At 44.3% G+C, this 6,479-nt stretch overlaps 1 non-coding gene across 1 annotated transcript; it reads right to left on the bottom strand.

Annotated features, from left to right (window-relative positions):
* Nucleotides 1–5,057: 5,057 nt before the first annotated feature.
* Nucleotides 5,058–5,187, bottom strand: LOC113455703. Its single transcript, XR_003376687.1, has one exon. It is a non-coding gene; the product is annotated as a small nucleolar RNA SNORA70 (small nucleolar RNA).
* Nucleotides 5,188–6,479: the final 1,292 nt, after the last annotated feature.

Below are 6,479 nucleotides of genomic sequence, written 5' to 3'. Positions count from 1 at the left end.
CCAAAAAAAAATGAAATAAAATAAAATAAAATAAAATAAACCCGTGTGATTGCAACAACGACAGTCTTTGGTGAGTTCCTGGGGGATTGTGCTATCCCGACACTTGAGTGAGAGTCTCCCCACTCTGGAGGTCTTTCAGTGATAAGGTTGGGATTCCTACACATAAAAATAGAAAGGCTTTCACAGATCCTGAAAGGTTTTTGGGAAGGTGACCGGCTTGCTTTAAACAGAAAGCAGGCCCCTTTTGTACCAAGTAAGGGTTTCCTGCATCATGAGTGTCCCTTCTTCTTTCTCCCTTATAATCATGTCTGAGTCATCCTGGGCTATTAGTGATGTCCATAGGATTTAGACTCATACCTAGGGCTGTAGAAAATCCATCACATCCAGATGTGCTGTCTCTCTGCTCTGGAGTCACCAGAACCCAGGCCTTTGAACCGCACCACCATTTTCCCTTGGAGCTCCTTGCAGAGTTCATTACACTCTCGTGTTGGAAATCATCCCGAGCGGGAGGAGAAGTGCGTGGTGTAACTCTGCTGTTCTGCTGAGACAGGGCTCCAAGCAGATGGGCGAGGAATAACCGTTAGGCTGGGGCTTAGAGAACTGTGAAAATGACCCCGCGAGGAGCAGAGCAAGGCAGCAGCGAAGGACAGCTCAACCCCACCCGCCCACTTCGTAATGTTCTCTTGGACTAGCTCTGCTTGAGGTTCGAAGGTCAAGTTTAGAGTGGAGGAAAGTTTAGTACTTTCCTGAGTTTAGATCCTGGAGCTTAGATGCGAGCTTCCTTGTGTCCTGAGAAGTTCTTCTCCCTTCCAGACAAATCCAGTTCCCAGAAGCACGTCCGCTTTGGGTCGCTTTCACAATCCACATCTGTAAGGGACCTCCCAGGGGGCATTGCAGTTCAGCTGCCTTGGTTTTGAGAAACCAGAGCTGAGTTCCGGCTCACCTTTCCCAGTGACACAGGCCCCTTGCTGTCCTATCTGCCTGTGTTCGTGGCAGGAGTTGATCTCAAGTTTTTATCCCACCGGTACCTCTCTCAAAACCTTTTAAGATGAGAAATAACAAGCTCCACAGCAACGGGAAAATGTTTAATTTCCCCAAGGCTCTTACACCTCTTCTGCCTAACCTGAGCTCCTGGCAGGAGAGAGGGGTCCATATTGTCCTCAGCGTTTCTGCCAGGCCTAGGAAGTTCAGCCGCACCCGCCCTGACCAAGGAGAGAATGTGCAGGTGCACTTGGCACTGGGTGACTCGGAAAAAATTCAAACCGAGGGCCAGGGAACTAGGAATCAATCCTTGGAGAGAATTTGATGGTAAATTCAAGTCTTTGCCTCGTCAGTATTTCAACAGGGACAACACCAGGAAGTCAATCCGCTTTGCCTCCCTCTTCATTTCTGTCAACTTGGCTTTGACTCCTTTTCCTCTTTTCAAAAATAACCCAGCACTTTCTCCCACTCATCCCGTGAGGGTTGGGATTTACCTCTAGACATATCTGGAGATGTTCTAGAATCCGTTCTAAATGCTCCGGAAAGGCTTCCTGGGCTGCCCTGTGTGGTGCTCCCTGTCTTCCCCATGCCCACTACCTGCCTCAGTGGTGCCCAGTGCCTCCTAGATATGAAAGCAGGCTAACCCGCGCCCCACAGTGACCTGACGCTCTTCATATTCTCGGTGGCCTGAAGTAACCCTGGAGGCTCTCCCTGTGTTTGAACAACACACAGATAAGATAAGGACAATATGAAGCAACACCCCCAACAACAGGGTCCAGTGACCTAGTATTCGAGCCCTGACCCAGACCAACAGCGCGAACACTTTCCCACCGCTATTTTTCTAACTGCTGTCCCTTCTGCCCCAATTCCTCGCTGCAGACTCAGCAGAGACAAACCGTATCTGGCCGGCAGTGCTTTCTCCTGCAGCGCTCTGCTCCTTACGTAATCAAAACCAATTGCAGCAGGCTTCCTTTCCCCAGAAAAATCAGCGCCAAAGACTGAGACACTTCCCTGCGTCCTCCATTCCCCAGCTCGATTTTTCTCCAGTGCAGGAATCTCATTTTGGGACTGAAAAAAAAAAATCAATGCTTTCTGTTGATTCTCAATGGATAAATTTTAAACTGGTTTTTATTTATTTGGAAAAACAATTTATACCTGTACTCAAAAGTTCAAAGGGACCCTAGGGACACAGTGAAAGGGTGTTCTCTCTCTCTCTCTCTCTCTCTCTCTCTCTCTCTCTCTCTCTCTCTCTCTCTGTCTGTCTCTCTCCTAGAATCACGAACTTTTAGTCTGGGGGCTCTGTCATCTGAGGAGTCTAGTAGGAATGGCCAGCGCACCCTAAAGTAGGCATAGCTCTCCCACAGCTAGTGAGATCGTTGTCTTCCCGTCTGTTTTGTTTTATTCCACGTAACACAGTAACATCCAGATTCCTTCATGTCGCCACACATGACAGGACTGCCTTCCTCATGACTGAATAGCGTTTCATTGGCCTCAGAGGGACATTAATCACAATCCCCTATCCACATCTCCACCGATGGACACTAAAGTTGACTCCGTTGGGAACAGTGGACAGGGTTTTAGTAAACTTTTCTTTATTAAACCTATCTTTTAATAAACTACGTGAACAGCGTTTTAATAAACATGGGAGTTTTTTATTAGACAAACTGCTTTTATCTCCTTTGGATACAGACCGGGTAGGTGAATCTCTGAGTCATGTGATTATATATTGCTTTTCTGGTTGGGTGGACGAGCTTGTATTCCCATCAACAGTGTGTGAGTTTTCCCTCCCCCCCCCAGTCCTCACTCAGACTTCCGTCTGCGTGTGGTGTGATGCGGTGTGCCACGTCTGTGTGTATGCATGTGTGTGTGTGTGTGTGTGTCTGCGTGTATGCATGTGTGTATGTGTGCGTGCCATAGTGTGAACATGGAGGTCGGAGGACAAGTTTCAGGAGTCAGTTCCCACCTTCCGCCGCGTGAGACGTGGGGGCAGAATTCAGCTCATCCGTGTTGGCGGCAGGAGCGTCTGACTGCTGCGCCATCTCCGTGGCACCCTGTGAGACGTCACCTCACCGTTTCTACAGGTCCATGAAGACTAATTATGTTAACCATTTTTCATATGCACGTTGGATCACAGAAATGAAAAGTAGAATAGACTGTCCTGGGCTGCGGGGTTAGTGAGACCTGGGGAGACTGGGTTATTGCAGTGAGGCAGGTTAAGAGAGCTACTATATACCATGCTGACTGAATAGTAATGTGTTGTACTTTTTAAAAAGTTGTCTTCAGACAATGGAGATATTTTATTAAAATTGCAAGTATGTGAGATATTTCATTTGTAAATTGGCTAAGCCTAGTCATTCCATATTTTATATTATCATGTTGTACAGGGCAAATACATACAGCTTTGTCAAAATAATGTGTACATATATTTATACACACACATATATTATATATATATAAAGTTGTAAGCAGAAACCCCCTCCCCCCAAAAAAATCTAGTTTTGTATGTTTCCCACCCACAGGAGGTAACAAACATATTCTCTATTTGTCATAATACATTTCCAGGTCTTCCCATTTTAATACATAAAAAATCAGTTCTTCTTAGAATACAACAATAATACATCATAATTTATTTAACTCTTTACTCCAGTAAATGCGTACAGCCTTTCTGTCATTATACCAATACAGTAGTTGTCATTTGTGTCCATATGTCACTTCACACATGTAAGAACACGTGCCTTATATGTAAGATGAATACTGGATGCACTGCTGATCCAAAGTACACGCATTGAGGTGGTTTGGATAGGAATGACCCCGAAAGACTTAGATACATTTGAATGCTTAGTGACCAGGGAGTAGCACTATTGGAAAGGATTAGGCAGTGTGACCTTGTTGGAGGAAGTGTTTCACTGGGCTTTGGGGTTTCAGAAGTCCATTGCCAGTCTCAGGCTGCCTCTCTCTGTCTTCCGATCAGGGTGCAGCTCTCAACTACTTCCCCAGTGCTGTGCCTGCCACCGAGTTCCCCACCATGGTTCAGATGGCAGACTAGGCCTCTGAAACTGTAAGCGAGCTCCTAGTTAAATGAGTTCTTTGAGAAGAGTTGCCTTGGTCATGGTGTCTCTTTAGAGCAATGGGGCAGTGGATAAGGTGTGCATCAGATTTTAGTTCTGCAAGACACCGCACTGATGAATTTCTCTCCAGACAATTTGTTCCCACACAGCCTGCTATCTGCAGCTTAAGAAGCTGCGGTTCCCACATTATTAACAATACAGTATTTATTTAAAATTTCCCTTTTTGAAAGATATCACCTTTCTTTTTAGTTTGCTTTCCATTTGTGTTATTATGTTTAAGTCTGAAATAGAATAAAATTTCACAAATCTTAAAACTGTATTCCTTTGTCTGTGAATTAATGGTTGCATTTTACATTTTTAAATAATTTGACAGAAGTTAATTTGTTGGTTTATAGGTGCTTCTTTTCATAAGAAATTACCCTTTTGATTTTTTAAAGATTTATTTATTATTTATACAGTGTTCTACCTGTATGTTTGCCTGCATATCAGAAGAGGGCACAAAACCTCATTATAGATGGTTGTGAGCCACCATGTGGTTGCTGGAAATTGAACTCAGGATCTCTGGAAGAGCAGTCAATGCTCTCAACCTCTGAGCCATCTCTCCAGCCCTACCCCTTTAATTTTTGTCTCCATTCCTTATGTGGAGATGCAGAGATGCTTCAAGCTAATGTATCTTCAGGCTTTGATCTTTGTTATGGCTTCTGGTCATCTTATACCCAGAATGCCTTATCAACTCCAAGAACTCCTGCTACCTGTCCAGGGGACCACACTGGGGATATATTTAACCAAACAGCCATCAACAATGAGCTGCTTCTCAGCTATCATGTCTTCAAATTCATCTCCATTAGACTTGATGAAGTCACAATTCTTTGAGGTAGCCAGGGAATGTGAATAGCGGCTCAGTTCCTTAGGCCTTATTCTGCAGCTTGGTACAGATGGACAGGGCGACCTGGCCAGTGTGAGTCCTGGGGACAGCACTGAGATCAGAGCTATGAATATCCACCAGAAAACTGTCCCCAAGGTCCCTTAGAAAAACTCCTGTAACAGGTTGAATGCACTTCCCAGAAGCCTGTGGCTCACAGACATTGCACACAAGGCCCCCATGAGAAAAGGAACAAGTTGACATACTTGGTGGGAGATAAAAATAAAATCTTTTTTAAAAATATATGAAATCATGATAAATTTCCTCTTCTGTGTAGTTAACAATTGTTCAAACAACACTTACTAGTTAATATAATTTTAAATATTTTCCAATGATTTGAAATGCTGTCCTATTATATATGCCTATTAACCAGGTAAGCATATGCATTAGACATACACTCTCTCTTTTTGCACTGTTACTGTCTTTTCAGCCATAAGATAACACTGTTTTTATGATATTTCTTGATGCTTTGTCTTAGTTACCTGGTCCAGCACGTCCTTGTACTGCATTCCTATCCCTTCTCTGAACCGCCTTTCTTACTCATATTTAATTTCCAAGAGATTATAGAAGCATGCTCATAGCTTTCTTTTTAAAATTTGCATCATAATCAGATTATGGATTAATAGTCCATTTTTTCATCTTTTATGTTCTAGATAGCAATTTTAATGTTTCCTTTTCTTGTTTAACCAGTTTCTGGGTATTTTGGTGTTTTTGTTATATCGTTAATAGTTTTTTGTTGCTGTTGTTTTAAGGAAAATGGGTTTAATTCATGCAAAGAGAGCACCAGGCCTCATGGCAACAGAAGATCCATGAGAGTTCTCACCTTTCAACATCCCAACCTGTTGTTTGTATCTATAGAGTTATCACCTTTTATATTAATTCACTCTGTCCACCACATAGAAACGGATATGGGTGTAATAATTATGTCTGGAGCTCTGTTATCAAACTGCCTGACATAGACAATGGCAGTAAGAAAGGAAGGAGGGAAGGGGAACGGAGGGAGGGAGGGAGGAAGGGTAGGAAGAAAGGGAGAGGAGGAAGGAAGGGAGAGAAAGAAGGAAGGAAGGATCAGGCTGAAAGAAACTGAGGATGACTGGTTATCTGTGGTGTGGTCTTTAGCATACCAAAGTGTTTGCCGCTACCAGGCTTTCTCAGCCAAGCACCTGCGGCTCTTCTCACCCTGCCCCACCCTAAACTTCTCCAGCCCAGGGCTTCCCTCCCCCAGCTCCTCATTCCCTTGTAACTCTCTCATTTCAGTTCACACCTTCTTAGTCCCCTCTCTCCTTGCCTTCTCTCTTAGTCTGCTTTGCCCACACTGTCTTCTCTCTTTTCTGTCACGACCAGGCCCATTCTACAGTCTTCTCCTGTTAACTACTTCATTTCTCTGCTGGGAACACTTCCTGCTGCCTCCAGCTCTACTGTCCCTCACATCCTCTGTTTATGCAGGCGGGGAAGGAGGGAGGGAGAGAGGGAGGGAGGGAGGGAGGGAGGGAGGGGAGGAGAGAGGG

This window comes from Microtus ochrogaster, unplaced genomic scaffold, assembly GCF_000317375.1.
Source record: "Microtus ochrogaster isolate Prairie Vole_2 unplaced genomic scaffold, MicOch1.0 UNK89, whole genome shotgun sequence".
NCBI classification, from domain to species: domain Eukaryota; kingdom Metazoa; phylum Chordata; class Mammalia; order Rodentia; family Cricetidae; genus Microtus; species Microtus ochrogaster.
Note: the sequence above shows the minus strand (reverse complement) of the source record. Positions and strands in the feature narration are given on the sequence as shown.